The sequence below is a fragment of the Phyllobates terribilis genome, unplaced genomic scaffold (genome assembly GCF_046119375.1).
Source record: "Phyllobates terribilis strain yellow unplaced genomic scaffold, ASM4611937v1 Scaffold_2__4_contigs__length_985480577, whole genome shotgun sequence".
Classification (NCBI taxonomy): Eukaryota; Metazoa; Chordata; class Amphibia; order Anura; family Dendrobatidae; genus Phyllobates; species Phyllobates terribilis.
The window spans coordinates 819,742,397-819,766,846 of record NW_027362762.1 but is presented as its reverse complement, the minus strand read 5'-3'; the positions used below and the strand labels follow the sequence as shown (position 1 = coordinate 819,766,846).

Here is a 24,450-nt window from a genome sequence, read left to right as displayed (position 1 = left end):
TACGACTGTCTCAAGAATGAAGGCTCAGTTTGGCTTCATGCCGAAGATCCACGTGTTTCTCATCAACACAGACTATGTTTTGACCGCCTTAAACAGGCTGTTGTCTCTGCCCCGGCCTTGAGCTTACCAGACTATACTCAGCCATTTCACCTTTTTGTCTCGGAATCGGAAGGTCATGCCTCTGGAGTTCTAGCACAACGTTATGATCATAAATATCGGCCTTTGGGCTACTACTCAGCCCGCCTGGACCCTGTCGCCCGAACTGCCCCCACGTGCCTTAAGGCGGTCCACGCTGCTCACATTCTCCTTGACAAGTCAGCTGATATCGTCCTTGGACATGATCTAATTATACAGGCTGGCCATGATCTCTCGGCTGTTCTGCAACAAACATCTCCGAAACATCTCACCAACCAAAGACACCTGCGGCTGCAGTGTTCCCTATTGTTGCCCTCCAATATAACATTTACCAGATGTCTGACTATCAACCCTGCCACTTTGCTTCCACCTTCTAGGGGGGAAGGTGAAGAGGGTGAAGGTCCATTGGTGGAACCTCATGATTGTATAAAAATTTTGCAGGAAGAGACTTCTGCTCCAGAGAATATGGTGGCACATCCGCTCACAGACCCTGCCTTGCACCTATGGACTGATGGAACCCGTTTCGCAGACCCTCAAGGGAAGTTCCACACGGGATATGCTGTCACAACAGACCTAACAGTCCTCAAGGCTGAAGCTCTACCACCATACATGTCTGCACAAGAAGCTGAACTTGTAGCTCTCACAGAGGCCTGCCACTTGGCAGCAGGAACAACGGCGAATATATATACCGATTCCAGGTATGGACATGGAATTTGCAACGATTTTGGACTCTTGTGGAAGTCTAGAGGATTCATCACAGCTGCAGGTACACCAGTGAAACATGCCTCATGGATTAAGGCCCTAATGAAGGCCCTGGAACTACCCATTCAGGTTACTGTTATCAAGGTCAAGGCTCATGGAAGACTAGATTCTAGGGAAGCCAGGGGCAACCACCTGGCTGACCAAGCAGCCAAGACTGCAGCAGTGGAGAATGTGTCATCAAAGTGGCAGGAAAAGGAAGAAGGGATGGGGGAAACCCTGCAAACCGTAGCTGTGGCGCTCACTAGAGCAAGAGCCAAAGAACAGCCGGCAGAAGATCACACAAGTCCAGCGGAGACACGAGTGGAATCCAGGGGGGTCAGGATGCCTGAAGAAAAATTGTGTGAGGAACAAAGGAAGACCCCCACTGAAGAAGTCAAGCAATGGAAAGCGGCAGGAGCCGTGCTGGCAGGTCGCAAAAATTCAAAGGTCAACTCGACTCTTTACCAAGTGGATGGGAAGCCTTGCTTGCCTAGACGCATGTACTCAGCTGTGGCAGCATGGGCTCACGGGCCTACACACAGAGGAAAGAATCAAGCCTTGGCATGTATCAAGAAACTGTACTTTGCACCCGGAATCTCTTCCACTGTGACTGCGTACTCAAAATCCTGCTCTGTCTGCGCTACCTGCAACCCAACGTGTACGGCACGGGTCCCTCTTCAACACCTGGCTAAACCAGACTACCCTTGGCAGAGAATACAAGTCGACCATATCCAAATGCCTAAAGCGGGAAAATACGAGTACGTTTTGGTAGCCGTGGATATGTTCTCAGCCTGGCCCGAGGCCTACCCGGTTGTCAACATGACTGCTAAAGTCACAGCCAAGAAACTGATCACCGAAATTGCCTGCAGATTTGGAGTTCCCCAAGTCATAGAATCGGATCAAGGACCAGCTTTCACAGCAAATATCTACAAAGAACTCTGGAACATGTTGGGAACAGATTTGGGCCTCCACACTCCATACCATCCTGCCAGTTCAGGCAAAGTGGAAAGGATGAACTCCACACTCAAGACCCAGCTCTTGAAAATGACCCAAGATCATCCCCTCCCCTGGCCCGACCTACTCCCCATAGTACTGTATCATATCAGACACACCCCACAAGCTAAACATGGGCTAACTCCCTACGAAATTCTGTTTGGGGCCCCGCCCAAGATAGGAGAGATTAGGCCCCAAGAATTGTCCGAAACAAATGATAGAGTAGTATAATTTGTGATTGCTCTGTCTAGAGAATTGACTAACACCCGCTCTACAGTATCTGCTTCTCTCCCAGAATCTACAGGTGATGCAGTACATGATTTCATCCCAGGCGATCTGGTGTATGTGAAAAAGTTTGTCCGGAAAGACTGCCTCCAGCCGCGGTTCGAGGGACCGTACACTGTGCTTCTCACCACCCCGACGGCTCTGAAACTCAAAGGAAAAGGCACTTGGATCCACGCTTCCCATTGCAAGCGAGATAGAACGAGCCCATAGAAGATGGTCACTTTTTTCCATATCCTTTCCATGTGCCTACTGCCCATCCCGAGCTGGGCGGCCACCACTTTCTGGGTGGATACTGAAGCAGAGACCCAGACTTATCAATTTGATTTTTGTAATACAGTAAATTGTGCTGAAATGACCTGGAACTCGTATGATGCCTATGCCCGAGGAACATTCTATCTCTGTGTAACCCGTCTGGGAAATGAATACTGCTACTATTGGTCAGATGTGGGGTGGAACACGGGAGACACGGACTGGGGATACAAACCAAAGGAAGCTATAAACAGTAAGGATAGAGAGGGGAGGTCTCTGTTGACTCGAATGACTTTAAGCACGGGGTTTATAAACAAGGAGCGACCACCGCACAAGCCAAAATGCTCATGGGATAAGAGGTGTTTCCCTTTATATTTGAATTTAGAAAACCCCCAGTCGGGAGATTTAGGAAAATATGTTTTAAGCAGTTACAATGGCTTCATAAATCCCAAACAAGGAATAATAGAGTTGAAAGATATAAAAACAAAACCCACGCAGGCCCCCCCCCTTGCACGTCTGCCCATGGGGGGGGAGGCGTTACAAAGAATTCTGACAGAAGTAATCCCAATCCCAAGACTCAAATGGGAGGATGTTTTTTCCATGGAGACTCAAGTGAATCCTCGGAAGAATCTATGGCTAGAATGGGTACGGTATAACGTCCGAGCCCAAAATATATCTGAAGGCTGTGTAGCTTGTGCAGCCGCTAATACTCATCTGTACACCCATGCTTTCCCTGCTGACAATAATAACACCCTCTGTTTATTGGGATTGCTGAAAAAACTAAAAGGTAGCTCCTGTCCTGAATATATTCCCCTGGTTAGCTCCAAGGCTAAAATTCGAACCCCGGGTGATATAATAATAACCAAAGATAACTACACTTGTTATTCCCCTGATAATTCCACCGGTCCTTCTCTAGGAATCTTTGAAGACGGCTTCTGTCAGACTAACGAGACTGTAGACACTGACCTGTTAAGCAATCACTCCAGATATATATATGATGTTTATTGGCTTTGTGGGGACGGACGACTCAGGTCCAGACTTCCGACCACCTGGACCGGACAATGTACCCTAGTAAAATTAGCCATGCAGTTTAGAATTCTGCCCTGGGATCTCACAGACCCAATCCCCAAGGAGTCCCGACGGAAAAGAAGTTTAGAGCAATTACATTCCGGTTATGCTGAGGACCCTAAGGTCTATATAGATTCTATAGGGGTCCCGAGGGGGGTCCCAGACGAGTACAAGGCCCAGAATCAAGTGATAGCGGGTTTTCTTTCTCTCATTCCAACCATACAGATAAATAGAAATGTAGACTGGATAAATTATGTCTATTACACTGAGCAGAGATTTATAAATTACAGCAGAGATGCCTTCCAGGGCATAGTTGAGGAACTAGGGCCCAATACAAGAATGACTCTTCAAAATAGATTGGCAATAGATATGATTCTTGCTGAGAAAGGTGGAGTATGTGGGATGATAGGGGAGGAATGCTGCACATACATTCCTCAGAACTCAGGAGTGAATGGAAAAACCGTAGTAGCTCTTCGAAGGATAACAAGTCTGGCAGAAGAAGTAAAGACAAATGCAGGGGTAGATACCTCCTTCTTCTCAGGTTGGTTGGGGGGGGTCAAGGGATTCCTCCAGCAAGCTTGTTTAGTGATAGGAGGTCTACTAGTATTGGGCCTGGTGGTCCTATGCTGCATAGTCCCCTTATACAGGAAAGCTATAACCAATGCTGTTCCAACCTCCGGGACCTTTCTGAATCAAGAAACCACATCTCTGTTACATGATGATACCAGTAAGGAAGATATGGAGAAATACACTCCTTTGAACAAGCCTGACCAGACCCCCCATGACAGAGTCCAACTGAAAGATTTAGTTTAGGGTCAGTTGGGAGAACTCCATGTGTCATTTAGGGTAGGGCTCGATTGTCTGGGGGCGTCCCATAAGGGGGCAGCGTCTAAGATAATTGGGTGAAGAAATCCACCTCCCCTCTCCCCACACATGGACAGTCTTAAAGGCCCCGAAGCAAGGGAAAGCTTAGTGTTAAGGGGGGAATGTCAGGGTAAAAAAGAATATATATATATTTTCTCTACTTTTATACTTTTATACGCTTTGCTTATGTACTAACCACCATTTTGTGTCATATAACAATAAGCTTTCCTTGCTACATATTACTCAAATCGAAACTTAAACTAAGACAGTTCCAGTGTTGCCAAGACTTATTTCAGAGAAACGAAACAAGATTATAAGCTGACGGCTGCAATATCTGCCCAGAGACTGAGATAAGGAGATGTGGACCAATCAGGAGTGGCCAGACACTGGACTTTCATGGCTTACCCCGCTCCGGACAACCCCTATCCCCTCCCATTATGTAGCGTATTTAGGTTTGTGCATGTAAAAAATAAATACAGAACATTGCTGAGAACGTTGTCTGTAGTAGTCTTTTGAGCGTGCTCTGAGTTTGAACCAGCTTGTTGTCTGACTCATTCTTTGAATGGTTGACCCATGCTCATAGTTTGAATTTGGAGTGACTGGAGGACGAGTGGAATGTCATCACGACCCTCACAACAGTAGCTTAAGAAGACGGTTTTAATGCCCCTTGGAAAAGTGGTGGAGGTCACAGTAGCTTGACCAGACGGTTTTAATGCCCCTCGGAAGAGACGTGGAGGTCCCAGTAGCTAAACAAGACGGTTTTAATGCCCCTCGGAAGAGACGTGGAGGTCACAGCTCTTAACAAGACGGTTTTAATGCCCCTCGGAAGAGACGTGGAGGTCCCAGTAGCTTAACAAGACGGTTTTAATGCTCCTTGGAAAAGTGGTGGAGGTCACAGTAGCTTAACAAGACGGTTTTAATGCCCCTTGGAAAAGTGGTGGAGGTCACAGTAGCTTAACAAGAGCGTTTCAATGCCCCTCGGAAGAGACGTGGAGGTCCCAGTAGCTTAGAAAGACGGTTTTAATGCCCCTTGGAAAAGTGGTGGAGGTCACAGTAGCTTAACAAGACGCTTTTAATGACCCTCGGAGGAGACGTGGAGGACCCAGGAGCTTAACAAGATGGTTTTAATGCCCCTCGGAAGAGACGTGGAGGTCACAGTAGCTTAGCAAGACGGTTTTAATGCCCTTTGGAAAAGTGGTGGAGGTCACAGTAGCTTAACAAGAGCGTTTTAATGCCCCTCGGAAGAGACGTGGAGGTCCCAGTAGCTTAACAAGACGGTTTTAATGCCCCTTGGAAAAGTGGTGGAGGTCACAGTAGCTTAACAAGACGGTTTTAATGCCCCTCGGAAGAGACGTGGAGGTCCCAGCAGCTAAACAAGACGGTTTTAATGCCTCTCGGAAGAGACGTGGAGGTCACAGCTCTTAACAAGATGGTTTTAATGCCCCTCGGAAGAGACGTGGAGGTCCCAGTAGCTTAACAAGACGGTTTTAATGCCCCTTGGAAAAGTGGTGGAAGTCACAGTAGCTTAACAAGATGGTTTTAATGCCCCTCATAAGACACGTGGAGGTCCCAGTAGCTTAGCAAGGCGTTTTAATGCCCTTTGGAAAAGTGGTGGAGGTCACAGTAGCTTAATAAGACTGTTTTAATGCCCCTCGGAAGAGACGTGGAAGTCCCAGTAGTTAAACTAGACGGTTTTAATGCCCCTCGGAAGAGACGTGGAGGTCACAGCTCTTAACAAGACGGTTTTAATGCCCCTCGGAAGAGACGTGGAGGTCCCAGTAGCTTAACAAGACGGTTTTAATGCCCCTAGGAAAAGTGGTGAAGGTCACAGTAGCTTAACAAGACGGTTTTAATGCCCCTCATAAGAGACGTGGAGGTCCCAGTAGCTTAACAAGACACTTTTAATGCCCCTCGGAACAGACGTGGAGGTCGCAGTAGCTTAACAAGACGGTTTTAATGCCCCTCGGAAGAGACGTGGAGGTCCGAGTAGCTTAACAACACGGTTTTAATGCCCCTCTGAAGAGACGTGGAGGTCACAGTAGCTTAAGAAGATGGTTTTAATGCCCATTGGAAAAGTGTTGGAGGTCACAGTAGCTTGACAAGACAGTTTTAATGCCCCTCGGAAGAGACGTGGAGGTCCTAGTAGCTAAACAAGACGGTTTTAATGCCCCTCGGAAGAGACGTGGAGGTCACATCTCTTAACAAGACGGTTTTAATGCCCCTCGGAAGAGACGTGGAGGTCCCAGTAGCTTAACAAGACGGTTTTAATGCCCCTTGGAAAAGTGGTGGAGGTCACAGTAGCTTAACAAGACGGTTTTAATGCCCCTTGGAAAAGTGGTGGAGGTCACAGTAGCTTGACAAGACAGTTTTAATGCCCCTCGGAAGAGACGTGGAGGTCCTAGTAGCTAAACAAGACGGTTTTAATGCCCCTCGGAAGAGACGTGGAGGTCACATCTCTTAACAAGACAGTTTTAATGCCCCTCGGAAGAGACGTGGAGGTCCCAGTAGCTTAACAAGACGGTTTTAATGCCCCTTGGAAAAGTGGTGGAGGTCACAGTAGCTTAACAAGACAGTTTTAATGCCCCTTGGAAAAGTGGTGGAGGTCACAGTAGCTTAACAAGACGCTTTTGATGCCCCTCGGAACAGACGTGGAGGTCGCAGTAGCTTAACAAGACGGTTTTAATGCCCCTCGGAAGAGACGTGGAGGTCCCAGTAGCTTAACAACACGGTTTTAATGCCCCTCGGAAGAGACGTGGAGGTCACAGTAGCTTAACAAGACGATTTTAATGCCCCTTGGAAAGGTGGTGGAGGTCACAGTAGCTTAACAAGATGGTTTTAATGCCCCTTGGAAAAGTGGTGGAGGTCACAGTAGCTTGACAGGACGGTTTTAATGCCCTTTGGAAAAGTGGTGGAGGTCACAGTAGCTTAACAAGACGGTTTTAATGCCCCTTGAAAAAGTGGTGGAGGTCACAGTAGCTTAAGAAGAGCGTTTTAATGCCCCTCGGAAGAGACGTGGAGGTCCCAGTAGCTTAACAAGACGGTTTTAATGCCCCTTGGAAAAGTGGTGGAGGTCACAGTAGCTTAACAAGACGGTTTTAATGCCCCTCGGAAGTACCGTGGAGGTCCCATTAGCTAAACAAGGCGGTTTTAATGCCCCTCAGAAGAGACGTGGAGGTCACAGCTCTTAACAAGATGGTTTTAATGCCCCTCGGAAGAGACGTGGAGGTCCCAGTAGCTTAACAAGACGGTTTTAATGCCCCTTGGAAAAGTGTTGGAGGTCACAGTAGCTTAACAAGACTGTTTTAATGCCCCTCGTAAGAGACGTGGAGGTCCCAGTAGCTTAACAAGACGCATTTAATGCCCCTCGGAACAGACGTGGAGGTCGCAGTAGCTTAACAAGACGGTTTTAATTTCCCTCGGAAGAGACGTGGAGGTCCCAGTAGCTTAACAACACGATTTTAATGCCCCTCGGAAGAGACGTGGAGGTCACAGTAGCTTAACAAGACGGTTTTAATGCCCCTTGGAAAAGTGGTGGAGGTCACAGTAGCTTAACAAGATGGTTTTAATGCCCCTTGGAAAAGTGGTGGAGGTCACAGTAGCTTAACAAGACGGTTTTAATGCCCCCCCGGAAGAGACGTGGAGGTCGCAGTAGCTTAACAAGACGGTTTTAATGCCCCTTCGTAAAGTGGCGGAGGTCGCAGAAGCTTAAGAAGACGGTTTTAATGCCCCTTACAAGAGCCATACAGTACAGCATCTTAAAAATATTATTCCCATTTTAGGGGAGTGGTTCTCCCACAGTCTTTGCTTATGCCTTCCAAGCAAAAGCTGACAAAAATAAGGGCGGAGGAACTTTCAATAATGGCAACACGGACCACGGTCACCCTGGTGGTATAGTGGTGGTGGAGGCTGAGGATAAGGAGAAGAACATAAAACAGCTGAAACGAGGAAGCGTATACACATGTGTGGGTGTGAAGCGGTGCATGTGAATACACCTCCCGAAATAACACAGTGGATTTGACTTTATGTTACTATGCTGTCATTTGGTGGTTATGAGAAGTTTTGCCCAATCCAGCCCTTGTTCATTTTGATAAGGGTCAGCTTTTCAGCATTGTCAGTTGACAGGCGAGTGCGCTTATCAGTTATAATTCCCCCAGCGGCACTAAAAACACGCTCCGATAACACGCTAGCGGCAGGGCAGGCCAGGACCTCCAAGGCGTACACAGCGAGTTCATTCCAAGTGTCCAGCTTGGATACCCAAAAATTAAAAGGCACAGAGGAATCACGGAGGACCCTGGTACGGTCGGCAAGGTACTCCCTCACCATCTTTTGAAACTTTCCACTCCTTGTGAGAGTACCCCGTGCCTCAGGGTCTGTCCGAAGGGAGCGTCTGAGAAAACTGTCCCAGAACGTTGACAGTGTTCCCCTGCCTCTGCTGGATTGGAATTGCGTCTCTCTTACATGTACGCCTTGGTTGGGCAACGAACTGTGACCTCTGCCGCTAGCGTGTTCAGATGCGAATTTTTTTAACAGTTCTGCAGCAAGGGCCTTCTGGTACTGCCCCATTTTTGCAGACCTCTCCACCTCAGGAATAAGAGAGTGAAAGTTCTCCTTGTAGCGGGGGGTCTAAAAGTGTCACCAACCAGTAATGACTGTCACCCAACAGTTTGACAACGCGAGGGTCACGGTTAAGGCAGCATAACATAAAGTCAGCCATGCGTGCCAGACTGGTAACGGGCAAGACTTCCGTGTCCTCACCAAGATGACGACTGACCATGCTCTCCTCCTCCTCCTCCCCCCCCCGTCCTCAGGCCACCCATGCTGAACTGACGGTATGACAGTTGTACAGGTACTACCGTCTACAGTGCGTGATACAAGCTCCTGTTCTTCCTCCTCCTCCTCCTCTCCCTCATTGTCCCCCAATGCACGTTGGGATGAGATGAGGCTGGGCTGCGTGTAATCGACCGCTACGGCTTCTTGATCCATCTCATCATACTCTGGCTGCAATGCCTCCTCTTTAATTATTTGCAGAAAGCGTTGCAAAAGACAGACAAGTGGAATGCTGATGCTAATGATGGCGTCATAGCCACTCACCGTCTTGGTGGACTCCTCAAAGTTTGTCAAGATTGTACATATGTCAGACATCCAGGTCCACTCCTGAGGTCTTATGTGTGGAGTCTGACCTGAATATCGACGGCCTTGTTGCAGCTGGTACTTCACAACCGCTCTCTTCTGCTCACAAATCCTTTGCAACATGTGGAGGGTAGAGTTCCAACGTGTGGGGACATCACACACCAGTCGGTGTGACGGAAGCTGTAAACGCTGCTGTAACACAGCAAGGGCGGCGTAAGCTGTAGCCGACTTGCGAAAATGAGCTGACAGACGGCATACTTTGACAAGCAGATCTGGCAACTCGGGGTACGATTTAAGAAACCGCTGAACCACGAGGTTAAGCACATGAGCCAGGCATGGTTCGTGTGTGATCTCGTCTCGCCTCAGAGCCGCCACCAGGTTACTGCCATTGTCACATACGACCATGCCTGGATGTAGGTTCAGCGGTGTCAGCCACAGATCTGCCTGCTCTTTCACAGCTGTCCACAACTCACAAGCAGTGTGAGGTTTCTCACCTAAGCTTATGAGTTTCAGCACAGCCTGTTGCTGCTTGGCGGAGGCAGTACTGCAGTGCTTCCAGCTTGTAACTGATGTGGTGATATCTGAGATGGAGGCTGAACATGAGGAGGAGGAGGAGGATGATGCGCAGGAGCTGTACACTGTGGGGGCAACTCTGACTGACATAGGGCCCGCAATCCTCGGTGTGGGGAGGATGTGTCCCGTCCCAAGGTCCGACTGGGTCCCGGCTTCCACTATGTTTACCCAGTGTGCCGTCAGGGAGATGTACTGTCCCTGGCCACAATCACTTGTCCACGTGTCCATTGTCAGGTGGACTCTCCCAGTAACTGCATTGTTGAGGGCACGGCAGATATTTTGGGACACGTGCTTGGGGATGGCACACCGGGCAAAATAGTTTCTGCTGGGGACCGAGTACCGAGGGACGGCCACGGCCATAAGGTTGCGGAAGGATTCCGTCTCCACCAGCCTAAAAGGCAGCATTTCCAACGCAAGCAGTCGTGAAATGTGCGAATTTAGGACTGTGGCCTGTGGGGCGTTAGCTGCGAATTTCCGCTTTCATTCAAAGGTCTGGGATATGGACAATTGAACGCAGCGGTGGGACGTGGACTTGGACGTTGATGCTGTTTCTTGAGAAACTGCCATAACAAGTGAAGACTGAGAAGAGGGGGCACCTTTGCATGCAGTATGGACAGGGGATTGCCTTGCACACACAACAGGGGGTTCTATTGCACGCACAACAGCGGAAGAAGCAGTGGTGACACCCGCTGACACTGGTCGTGGACCCTGGGGTTCGCCCCACAAAGTCGGGTGCTTTGCTGCCATGTGCCTGATCATGCTGGTGGTGGTCAGGCTGGTTGTTTTGTCACCCCTGCTGATGCTGGCATGGCAGGTGGTACAAATGGCCTTTTTGGGGTTATCAGCAGAGTCTTTAAAAAAATTCCAGACTCTGGAAGACCTACAGGTTGTACTGACAACGTCCCTCGTGTTGGTGTTAAGGGGAACTGTTGCCTGCCTTCTGTGTGCAGCCACCACACTGCTTCTTCCTGCCTGTTGGGGTACTCTGCCTCCCTCACCCTGTGTGCTGCTGACCTCGCTCTGCATGTCCTCCTGTCACGTTGGGTCAGTTACTAGATCATCCACCACGATCCTCCTCCTCACCTCCTGGCAATTGTGTCTCGTCATCATCCACCTCTTGTGACAAATTTCCAGCGTCGACTTCCTGTGGCCGTGGCTTCAAATATTTGGGCATCGCTACATGGGATCTCCTCTTCCACCACTTCAAGCGGAGCAGGCGAGGGGCACAAATCTGGAAATGGACCAGTGAACAGCTCTTGAGAGTGTCCAAGTGTGGGATCAGTTGCTGTCTGACAACATTCGACATGGTGGGAGGAAGGAGCATCAGGGTGAGGAGGAGTATGCGGTCGAGACTCACGGCTACTAAGATTTGACCGTGTGGAAGACAGACCGGAGGTGGTGGTGCCCATGTAACTGGAAGTATTATCTGCTATCCAATTAATAACCTGTTCACACTGATCAGTTCTCAATACTGGTGTTGTTCTGTGCTTCCCTAGTAATTCGGTCAAGAAGTGGGAGCGAGAAGATGTGGCTGTTGGTTGTGGCACATTTTCACCTTGGCCACGGCCCCGTCCTCTGCACGCACCATCACCAGAACGTCCAGTTCCACATTCCTTGCCACGCGCCTTGCTCATTGTAAAGGAAGTAAAATAGCTTACACTCGCACTATCAATGGAAAAAGGGTAATAAAAAGTAGATTAGAACCGTGGAAGAGGAAAACCACAGTTCTATTTCTTTGGCCTACACCCGACTCTTTTAAACAATCTGAACAATCAGGGAGAAACTATTACTGTTTTTCTTTACGGAAAAAAGACCAAAAGTTGAATAATAGAGATTTTTTACCGTGGAATGGCAAAACCACAGTTATAAGTTACTGGTGTATACCAGACTTTTTTAAATATATATATTTGTGGCTGAACAGTGAGCGACACACTCAAACTGTTTTTTTTAGGTACAAATGGCCCAAAAGTCAATAATACAGAGGTTTGAACCGTGGAACTGCAAAACCACACTTCTGTTTCTCTGGCCTACACCAGACTATTTTAAACAGATATATTTGTGTCTGAACAGTCACAGACACACATTTTTTTTTGGGGTGGGGGGACACCAAAAGGTTAATAAGGCGGGTATTTGTATAGTGTGAAGGAGAAAAAAAAAGGAGGATTTAGATGAAAAAAAAAAGGATTTTTCCTGGCCCCCGAGACCTGGAGTCCAGCAATTTCAGCAACAGGAGCACACAGGACTGTAATGCAGCGTTTGCTGGTGACGCGCCCCCTGGGCCACGTGGGTGTGGGGATGCCCGGAACCAGACCCGTTGTGGATGCTGGGGGTTGTAGTCCTTGCGTGGCGGGGACCCGGTCCCGTGGCTCAGGGTGGTCAACCCAAATGGCAGTCTATATGCTGAATGTCCGACTACGCCACCTGTGGATTGCGGTCAGAGTGAACCGCCGCTGCAGGGCAGACCGCTGAGGCTGGTGATATGAGTGCAGCAGGGGATAGTATAACTCCCCACGGGAAGAGTATAGCCTCAGGGCAGTAAATAGGGATGTTGGTGGTGATGGTGCGCGGAAGCAGCAGTAACCACACAGAGTCTGTCATGCAAGTCAGGGTCTTTACTGTTGGTGGTATTAAGGGACCCATCCAGAATACAAGTTAACACTGGAGGCCTGGTCAGTCTGAGAGCAACTGGGAAATCCTGCTGGTCAGGGGGAGTTTGTAGGCCTACCGTGCTGACTTCACTCTTTCTTGGCTATCCCGCTGTAGTGTAGTGGTAGCCCACGTCCCTGAGTGTACCGTGTTGTTCTCACCCATATGACTGGCGACTCGGGTCTTCTGTGCTTCTCACCCCTCCAGGACAGTAGTGGTCCCTCTCATGTGGCTGAGCCTCCGGGCTTCCTTGGGCCAGAGGACTTGAAGTCCCCTGCGTGGTAGTTTTCTGCTGCTGGGCTTATAACCCTCACAGCCTCGGACTCCAGTGTCCGGCTTTGCAAGTCTCTGGCCCGGACGAACTCTGCTAGTTCCCCTCCTGGCTTCGTGTTCCTCCTCTGCCTACAGGGACTCCTCAGCCTGCTGCTGACCTGTCCCTGTCTCTGGAACTTCACTGTCTAACCCCGCCCCAGATCCAGTTTATAACGGGCAGGTTTCTCCCCTCCCTGGACTGAGGCAGGAGGTGCTGCATGCTAATTGTCCCCAACCAGGGAACCTCCCACCTGCTCTCAGACAAGACATTGCTGCCACTGTGGCGACCAGACCTGGGGTGCCACACTGGTATAACCACTGCGTCTCCTATACAGCCTGCTTACCCGCCTGCCTGATTTCTGGGATGGATATTAGTCCGAGAAGGACTGTTTGTTTGATCTGGAAGCCTTTACAGACCCTACACTAACTATTTCGCAGTATATATCTCTCCCTAAATCAGCAGCACTGTCCCTACACTGTCTGATCCCAGCCGTCTGTGTCCAAGATGACGGCGCTCGGTTTTAAATACTCGAGGTGACGCTGTGGCATTACAGTGACTGGCTGGCAATCCCTGCATGTTCATTGGCTCTGTAAAGAGCGCCAAACATGCAGGGCGGAGACCCGAGCTCCCGCCCGAGTAACCCAGAAATGCTCGGTGCTCGCCGAACATCCCGAGTAGCGTGATGCTCGGGCGAGTACCGAGCAGTGTCGAGCATGTTCGCTCAACACTAATTAAGAGCATTACTGCAAGGAAGAGCTGGCAAAGATTGCCAATTCTAAATGCGCTATGCTGATAGACTCATACCCAGAAAGATTGAATGCTCTCATGAATTCAAAGGTTATTTCAACAAAGTATTAGTTTAACCGGTTCCCGACCGCCCACTGTAGATAAACGTCGGCGCTGCCTGGGCTCTGTGCAGCGCTGACGTTTAAAAACGGTGGGTGGTTCCGCAGCGCTCAGGACCCCCAGGGTCCTGCAATCGCTGCGATTCCGGTGCAGAGCATTAGCTCTGACAGGGGACATCATCGGGACCTGATTGGATCAGGTCCCAATGATGTTAACCCTTTGCTAAGTTCTATATGCGTGATCTATAGTGATCGCGGCATATAGAATATAGTGAGAGGAGACGGGGTCGTCAACTTACCTCTCTGACGGCCCCCTGATAGCTTCCAGGACCTGGCGTTGCTATGGCAGCTGAAGGTCACATGACCGCCTCCAGATCTGCCATATATGGTGTCCTGCTAGGCTCAGCCTGCAGCTGAAGCCTGGCAGGACAAACTGACTGTGAAACAGTCAGCAAAGATCTCATCCAATGTAATACATGTCTATTACATTGGATGAGATCAGTGATTAGAAAAATAAAAATGAATGTCCCATACAGGGACTAAGTAAAAATGTAAAAAAAAAGTAAAAAAAAAAGTTTTTAAACTGTTAAAAAAAAATCACAAAATAAATAAAAATAAATAAATAAAATATTAAACCAATAAATCCGTATATTTATGCAAAACCAAAAAAAGTACACATATTTGGCATCACCGCGTCCGAAACAACCCGATCTATAAAACTGTCACACTAATTAACTCCTTCTGTGCACACCATAATAAAAATAAATAAAAAACGGAGCAAAAAAATATGCTTTTTCATCATATCGCCAAACAAAAAGGGGAAAAAAATGCGATCAAAAAGCAAAATGGAAATAAAAATGGTACCGCTGAAAACGTCATCATGTTCCGCAAAAAAAAGCCGCCATACAGCTCCATCAGCCAAAAAATAAAAAAGTTATAGCACTCAGAATAAAGAAAATAAAAAATATTTTTTCTATAAAATTGTTTTATTGTGTAAAAGCGCCAACACATAAAAAAAATATACAGTAAGTGTAGTATCGCTGTAAACGTACTGACCGGAAGAATAACGTTGCCTGATCACTTTTACCACACGCAGAACGGCATAAAAAAAAACCCTCAAAAAACAATTCCTGAATTGTTGGTTTTTGTTAATTTTACCTCCCAAAAAACGGAATAGAAAGCGATCAAAAAACTTCACGTACCCAAAAATGGTACCAATAAAAATGTCAACTCGTCTCGCAAAAAACAAGCCGTCACATGACTCTGTCAGCCGAAATATGGAAAAATTATAGCTCTCAAAATATGGCGATGCAAAAAATAGATTTTGCTAAAAAAAGCGTCTCTTAGTGTGTGACAGCTGTCAATCATAAAAACCCGATATAAATCTGGTATCTCTGTAATTGTACCGACCCGAAGAATAAAGTAATCTCATCACTTATACCGCATGAGGAACGGCGTAAAAAATAAATAAAACCAATTCTTCACCTGCTACTGATTTGTTTATTATGTATCCCAAAGATCGCAGTAAGGCTCTGCTCACATTTATCCTGCGCTCTGCGCTGAGCACTTACACCAGGGTTTCCATGTAAATCTCTGAAATACGTGATTCAGACGGAACCCATGACGGAAGATTCCCTGTAATGAGGCAGATATAGGCCACTGTGGATGCCGTCTGGCCTGTGATCCCACGGTGTCATTTGTTTTGTTTTTGTTTTGTTCAAGTGCGGTTGGCCACAGTTTTGTGCACTTCTGAAAAAAAGGACACGGTTAAACAGAGGCCAGACGGAGTCCAGAGTAACTCTGCTGCCTCATTACAGTGAATGGATCCCGCAGGGGTTTCATCTGAATTACATCACTTGAATATTTAGATGGAAACCCCGATGTAAGTGCTCAGCCTAGAGCGCCGGATAAATGTTACGTAAAATGTTCCCAATAAAAGCTTCAACTCAGTCCTCAAAAAAAGCTAGTCCCCACTCAGGTCCGTCATCTGTTAAAAATATAAGGGACTTCCAAGTTACTGGTAGCAGAAAGGCTCTGGAAAAGCGAAATGGCCCTTGCCCCCCAAAAGAAATTCAGAAAATTTTGTGCTCCCAAATCCAAATGCCTATTCTACAATAATTTGTTCTCCAATTGTCAAATAGCACTCCGTCCCCCCCAGATCTCGCCGTATGGCTGAGCGGTACGATACAGCCACATATGGGGTATTGCCACTTTTAGAAGAAATTGTGTGACACATTTCGGCACCATTTTTACCCATTGCCCTGTGTGAAAATGTAAAATCTGAGGGTAAAACATTTTTTTGTGGTAAAAATATAATTATGCTTTTTTCACTGCCCAATGGTATAAATTTAAAAATTAAAAAATACTCACTACTTCCCTAGATGAATTCCTTGAGAGGTGTAGTTTACAAAATGGGGTCACTTGTGGGGGTTTCTGCTGTTTCGGCATGTCAGCGACTCTTCAAATGTGACATGGTGTCTGCAACCTATCCCAACCAACATAGCGCTCCTTTCTCTTCCGAACCCTGCCGTACACCAAAGCAGTGGTTTTCCCCCACATATGGGGTATCGGCGTACTCAGGAGAAATTGCACAACAAATTTCATGGTGCAATTTCTCCTGTTACCCTTATGATAATGCAAAATTAGGGGATGAAAAACATTTTTTGTGGGAAAACTGTGAAAATTTTATTTTCACGGCTCAATATTATAAACTTCTGTGAAGCACCTGGGGGTGCAAGGTGCTCACCACACATCTAGATAAGTTCCCTAAGGGGTCTAGTTTCCAAAATGGTGTCACTTGTGGGGGGTTTCCACTGTTTAGGCACATCTTGGGCTCCCCAAATGTAACATGGCGTCCGCTAATTATTCAAACAAATTTTACATTCAAAAAGTCAAATGGCGCTCCTTCCCTTTCAAACCCTGCCGTGCGCCCAAACAGTGGTTTGCCTCCACATATGGGGTATCGGCGTGTTCAGGAGAAATTGCACAACAAATTTCATGGTGCAATTTATCCTATTACCCTTATGATAATGCAAAATTAAGGGATGAAAACCTTTTTTGTGGGAAATGTGAAAATTTTATTTTTACAGCTCAATATTATAAACTTCTGTGAAGCACCTTGGGGTTCAAGGTGCTCACCACACATCTAGATAAGTTCCCTAAGGGGTCTAGTTTCCAAAATAGTGTCACTTGTGGGGAGTTTCCACTGTTTAGAAACATCAGGAGCTCTCCAAACGCAACATGGCGTCTGCTAATTATTCAAACTAATTTTACATTCAAAAAGTCTAATGGCGCTCCTTCCCTTCCGAATCCTGCAGTGCGCCCAAACAGTGGTTTTCCCTCACATATGGGGTATCAGTGCGCTCAAGAGAAATTGCACAAAAAAATTTGGGGTCCATTTTTTCCTGTTACTCCTGCGAAAATAAAAAAAATGGGTCTAAAGTAACATTTTTGTGAAAAAAGTTAAATGTTAATTTTTTTCTTCCACATTCCAAAAATTCCTGTGAAGCACCTGAAGGGTTAATAAAGTTCTTGAATGTGGTTTTGAGCACCTTGAGGGGTGCAATTTTTAGAATGATGTCACTTTTGGGTATTTTCTGTCATAAAGACCCCTCAAAGTGACTTCAAATATGATGTGGTCCCTAAAAAAATGTTTTTGTAAATTTTGTTGGAAAAATGAGAAATCACTGGTCAACTTTTAACCCTTATAGCTCCCTAACAAAAAAAAATTTTGGTTCCAAAATTGTGCTGATGTAAAGTAGATATGTGGGAAATGTTATTTATTAACTATTTTGTGTGACATATCTCTCTGATTTAAGGGCATGAAAATTCAAAGTTTGAAAATTGCAAAATTTTCAAAATTTTCACCAAATTTCCGATTTTTTCACAAATAAACGCAAGTGATATCGAAGAAATTTTACCACTATCATGAAGTACAATATGTCACGAAAAAAAAATCTCAGAATCAGGGGGATCCGTTGAAGCGTTCCAGAGTAATTACCTTATAAAGTGACAGTGGTCAGAATTGAAAAAATTGGCCCGGTCACGAAGGCAAAAACAGGCTCTGGCGCGAAGTGGTTAAGGGTGTGCATATTTATGCAAGCATATTATTTTAGTTCTTTATTTTTCTTTTTCCATCTGAAAAAAATTCAGTTTGTTTGTCTATGGATCTGTACAGATTATTGGTGACATTAAAGTTGGAAAAAGTTCTGAAATGATTCTTCTTAGTATGATTTTTTTTTACATGACAAAAATCTGGCATTTTAACAGGGTCATGTAAACCTTTTATATTTATTATCATCCTCTATGCCCATAAATGCTATTGCTATACTCTTCCCAGGGCTGGTTTTAGACAAAGTGGGCCCTGGGCAAAAGTTTAAAGTGGGACCCCAAATGCTAACATATTGCACTACACATAGAAATATTTTGGTTGTATTTACATGCATTTGACTCGCCCCCAGGGCCGTGGGGTACTCGGCAGCCGGGCCTCTGGTCGCCGGGGGATATCACGGTGGCTGGCCCGGTCCGTGACCCAGGGCGGTCAACAAAAGGGGAGATTTTATATAGGTGATTTGGGAAAGTTCGTGACGCCACCTGTGGTGTCTGGTGAGGGTCACCAGCGCTGCAACAGTCCTCTGAGGCAGATGTTAGGGCAGCTTGTGATGGGATGGCTCCCCACAGGTGGAGCAGGCCTCAGGGCAGTGTAAGATGGAGTGGTGGTTGCACTGGGCATTGTAGTGCAGAGAGGGGATGATGGCACGGACTAAATAACTGGACAGAGCCGGTGCGGTGCAGTCATCCGTGTGTTTACTCACAGTTCTTTAGTTCCACAGGGTGCACTGTCAGATTACAGCCTCCTACGTCGCGCTGCGTTCACCGGGCAGGGGTTCAATCCGTCCTCAGGCAACTTGGGGATACCTGGCAGAACCCCACTTTCTCGTATTCCTATTTTGACCCACTTCACTCTGGTCTTTCTCCCTCCTGCTCTGCGCTGCCCACTCTCAGTCCTGTTCGGGTACTCTGAAGTCCCTCCTGTCCGTCGGAGTTACACAGACTTGCTTGACCCTCATGGGACTAGAATGCGGCCACGATCCCTCTGTCTTCTGGCAGATGCGGGGTGTACAGGTGCCTTCCTGCACTCGCCGTACCCCCTGGGATCCACGGAGCCTACTCCCTGCTCCCCTCCGGGGCCTTCAGACTTGGCCCTACTTGCGGAGCAGATCTCCTAAAGAGACTCTGATCCAGGACGGTTCTTCTGAACTGTCCCGAGCTGTTCTTCTGAACTGCTCCCACTCACTAGACTGCCACCCTAAGATGGCTTCCCTATTTTATACTCCTACAAAAGTGCTCCCTCTAACTACTTCCTCCTCCCACACCCACTACTGGTTCCCCCTACCTTTGGGGTCCCCCCACTCCAGCCAGGGTCAGGGCTCAGCAGCTACGCTCTGCATGTGGCCCCTCCAGCCGGCCTGGAGCAGTGTAGTGTTGGATGCAGGTGTTTTGGGGATCTGAGCAGCACTCCCTCCTTACCTGAGAGAAGGGAGACACCACACCTCTGGGTGAGGTGTAGTACCTCTGTGGCGACTGAACCCTCAGGGGCGCCACACATTGAGTTCAGGCCGCTAAATGAGCGTGATCAAAAATATTGAAGCTGTTCGAAGCTTGTTTCCTGATCTCTTTACACCGGCTGAGGAAGAATGATGGGCACAGAACAATCACTAACAGATCAATCTGTCCCCATGCAGTATCATGTTATCAGCAGAATATCTGAAGTTTTCACAGGGTGACATGTTGTTGAGAACAATGATTTATGTTCCAGCATAAACAATCCAATCACTCGATGAATAGGCATCATTTTTCTTGTTTAGTATAATGCACCCCATATTCCTCCACATAGTATAATGCACCCCATAGTTCTCCATTTAGTATAATGCACATCCCATAGTGCTCCGTATAGTATAATGCATCCCATAGTCCTCCATATAGTATAATTCACACCCCATAGTCATCAGTATAGTATAATATACCCAATAGTCCTCCATATAGTATAATGCACACCATATAGTGCACCATATAGTATAATGTACCCCATAGCCTTCCATACAGTATAATGAACACCCCATAGCCCTCAATATAGTATTATAAACTCCACATAGCTCTCCATATAGTATAATGCACTCCCCATAGTCCTCTATATTGTATAATACACTCCCAATAGTTCTCCATATTGTATAATACACTCCCCATAGCCCTTCATATATTATAACATGCCCCATAGCCCTCCATAGTATAAGACACTCCCTATAATCCTCCATATAGTATAATTCACATCCCTTAGTCCTCCATATAGTATAATACACTCCCTATAGTCCTACATATTCTATAATATACTCCCCATAGTCCTTTCTTTTGTATAATACACTCCCCATAGCTCTCCATATAGTATAATGCACTCCCCAAGCCCTCCATATCGCATAATGCACACCCTATAGTCCTCCATATTGTATAATACACTCCCTATAGTCCTCCATATTGTATAATACACTCCCCATAGTCTTCCATATAGTATAATGTGCCGCATAGTCCTCCATATAGTATAATACACTCCCCATAGTCCTCCATATAATATAATGTGCCCCATACCCCATAGCCCTCTCTATAGTGTAATACACTCCCCAAAGTCCTCCATATAGTATAATGTGCCCCATAGTCCTCCATAAAGTATAATATACTCTCCGTAGTCCTCCATATAGTATAATACACTCCCCATAGTCCTCCATATTGTATAATGTACCCCCATAGTCCTCCATATAGTACAATGCACTCCCCCTACTATAAAGCACCCCAAGATCCTTGATAGAGTATAATGCAGCCCCCCATAGAGTGAAATGCAGCCCCCCTCATAGAGTATAATGCAGCCCTCCTCATAGAGTATAATGCAGCCCCTCTCATAGAGTATAATGAATCCCCCTCAGTGTATAATGCAGCCTCCTCATAGAGTATAATGCTGCCCCCTCATAGACCATAATGCAGCCCCTCTCATAGAGTATAATGTAGCCCCCCCTCATAGAGTATAACGCAGCCCCCTTTATAAAGTATAATACAGCCCCCTCATAAAGTATAATGTAGCCCCCTCATAAAGTATAATGCAGCCACTGCTAATAAAATATAATGCAGCCCCCTCATAAAGTATAATGCAGCCACTCCTCAGAGTATAATGCAGCCCCTTCATAAAGTATAATGCAGCCCCCACATAAAGTATAATGCAGCCACTCATCAGAGTATAATGCAGACACTCCTCAGAGTATAATGCAGCCCGTTCATAACATATAACGCAGCCTCCTCATAAAGTATAATGCAGCCACCTCTCAGAGTATAATGAAGCCCCCTTATGGCGACACAGCTTTTATTCTTAATTATGCCAGACATACACTGCATAGGCCAGGAGAAATATACCTTTTAGTGTTGAGCGAACATGCTCGACACTGCTCGGTACTCGCCCGAGCATCACGCTACTCGGGATGTTCGGCGAGCACCGAGAATTTCCGGGTTACTCGGGCGGGAGCTCGGGTCTCCGCCCTGCATGTTTCGCGCTTTTTACAGAGCCAATGAACACGCAGGGATTGCCAGCCAGTCACTGTAATGCTGCAGCCATGTTGGTTGTGGGCATTACAGTGATTGGCTGGCCGCACAGCGTCACCTCGAGTATTTAAAACGGGGCGCCGCCATCTTGGACACAGTCGCTCAGGATTAGACAGTGTAGGGACAGTGCTGCTGATTTAGGGAGAGATATAAACTGCGAAATAGTTAGTGTAGGGTCTGTAAAGGCTGCCAGAACAAACAAACAGTCCTTTTCAGGACTAATATCCATCCCAGATACCAGGCAGGCAGGCTGTATAGGAGACACAGTGGTTATACCAGCAAACGCTGCATTACAGTCCTGTGTGCTCCTGTTGCTGAAATTGCTGGACTTAGCACCAGGTGTCGGGGGCCAGGAAAAATCCTTTTTTTTTCATCTAAATCCTCCTTTTTTTTTTCCTCCTTCACACTGTACAAATACCCGTCTTATTAACCTTTTGGTGTCCCCCCCCCCCCAAAAAAAAAGCGTGTCTCTGATTTTTCAGACACAAATATAACTGTTGAAAATAGTCTGGTGTAGGCTAGAGAAGTGTTGTTTTGCACTTCCACGGTTCAAACCTCTGTATTATCCATTTGGGGCCATTTGTATCTAAAAAAAAAACAGTTTGAGTGTGTCGCTCACTGTTCAGCCGCAAATATCTCTATATAAAAAAGTGTGGTATACCCCAGTAAACAATAACTGTGGTTATGCCATCCCACGGTAAAAAATCTCTATTATTCAGGTTTTGGTAGTTTTTTCCGTAAAGAAAAACAGTAGTGTCTCCTGACTGTTGTGACACAAAAATATATCTGTTGAAAATAGTCTTGTGTAGGCCCGACATCCCAGTGTGGTTTCGCAGTTCCACGGGTCAAATCGCTGTACTATCCAGTTTTGGGCCTTTGGTATCTAAAAAAAAAGCAGTTTGAGTGTGTCGCTCACTGTTCAGCCGCAAATATCTCTATTTAAAAAAGTGTGGTATACCCCAGTAAACAATAACTGTGGTTTTGCCATCCCACGGTAAAAAATCTCTATTATTCAGGTTTTGGTAGCTTTTTCCGTAAAGAAAAACAGTAGTGTCTCCTGACTGTTGTGACACAAAAATATATCTGTTGAAAATAGTCTTGTGTAGGCCCGACATCCCAGTGTGGTTCCGCAGTTCCACGGGTCAAATCGCTGTACTATCCAGTTTTGGGCCTTTGGTATCTAAAAAAAAAGCAGTTTGAGTGTGTCGCTCACTGTTCAGCCGCAAATATCTCTATTTAAAAAAGAGTGGTATACCCCAGTAAACAATAACTGTGGTTTTGCCATCCCACGGTAAAAAATCTCTATTATTCAGGTTTTGGTAGTTTTTTCCGTAAAGAAAAACAGTAGTGTCTCCTGACTGTTGTGACACAAAAATATATCTGTTGAAAATAGTCTTGTGTAGGCCCGACATCCCAGTGTGGTTTCGCAGTTCCACGGGTCAAATCGCTGTACTATCCAGTTTTGGGCCTTTGGTATCTAAAAAAAAAGCAGTTTGAGTGTGTCGCTCACTGCTCAGCCGCAAATATCTCTATTTAAAAAAGTGTGGTATACCCCAGTAAACAATAACTGTGGTTTTGCCATCCCACGGTAAAAAATCTCTATTATTCAGGTTTTGGTAGTTTTTTCCGTAAAGAAAAACAGTAGTGTCTCCTGACTGTTGTGACACAAAAATATATCTGTTGAAAATAGTCTTGTGTAGGCCCAACATCCCAGTGTGGTTTCGCAGTTCCACGGGTCAAATCGCTGTACTATCCAGTTTTGGGCCTTTGGTATCTAAAAAAAAAGCAGTTTGAGTGTGTCGCTCACTGTTCAGCCGCAAATATCTCTATTTAAAAAAGTGTGGTATACCCCAGTAAACAATAACTGTGGTTTTGCCATCCCACGGTAAAAAATCTCTATTATTCAGGTTTTGGTAGTTTTTTCCGTAAAGAAAAACAGTAGTGTCTCCTGACTGTTGTGACACAAAAATATATCTGTTGAAAATAGTCTTGTGTAGGCCCGACATCCCAGTGTGGTTTCGCAGTTCCACGGGTCAAATCGCTGTATTATCCAGTTTTGGGCCTTTGGTATCTAAAAAAAAAGCAGTTTGAGTGTGTTGCTCACTGTCCAGCCGCAAATATCTCTATTTAAAAAAGTGTGGTATACCCCAGTAAACAATAACTGTGGTTTTGCCATCCCACGGTAAAAAATCTCTATTATTCAGCTTTTGGTAGTTTTTTCCGTAAAGAAAAACAGTAGTGTCTCCTGACTGTTGTGACACAAAAAATATATCTGTTGAAAATAGTCTTGTGTAGGCCCGACATCCCAGTGTGGTTTCGCAGTTCCACGGGTCAAATCGCTGTACTATCCAGTTTTGGGCCTTTGGTATCTAAAAAAAAAGCAGTTTGAGTGTGTCGCTCACTGTTCAGCCGCAAATATCTCTATTTAAAAAAGTGTGGTATACCCCAGTAAACAATAACTGTGGTTTTCCTCTTCCACGGTTCTAATCTACTCTTTATTACCCTTTTTCCATCGATAGTGCAAGTGTAAGCTATTTTACTTCATTTACAATGGGCAAGGCACGTGGCAAGGGACTTGGAACTGGACGTTCTGGTGATGGTTCGTGCAGAGGACAGGGCCGTGGCCAAGGTGAAAATGTGCCACAACCAACAGCCACATCTTCTCGCTCCCACTTCTTGACCGAATTACTAGGGAAGCACAGAACAACACCAGTATTGAGAACTGATCAGTGTGAACAGGTTATTAATTGGATAGCAGATAATACTTCCAGTTACATGTGCACCACCACCTCCGGTCTGTCTTCCACACGGTCAACTCTTAGTAGCCGTGAGTCTCGACCGCATACTCCTCCTCACCCTGATGCTCCTTCCTCCCACCATGCCGAGTGTCGTCAGACAGCAAGTGACCCCACACTTGGACACTCTGAAGAGCTGTTCACTGGTCCATTTCCATATTTGGGCCCCTCG

At 46.3% G+C, this 24,450-nt stretch overlaps 1 protein-coding gene across 2 annotated transcripts in view; it reads left to right on the top strand.

Moving 5' to 3' along the window:
• Positions 1–24,450, top strand: part of LOC141231210 (uncharacterized) — a 178,831-nt gene that overhangs the window by 61,823 nt on the left and 92,558 nt on the right. The window contains exon 2 of one of the 2 annotated variants that reach the window (XR_012297667.1): positions 2,165–4,818. The exons of the other annotated variant lie outside the window; for it this stretch is intronic. The gene's annotated coding sequence lies outside the window, so the exon portion shown is untranslated. Of the gene's footprint in view, positions 1–2,164; positions 4,819–24,450 lie in introns of those variants that run through there. 2 annotated transcript variants of the gene reach the window in all.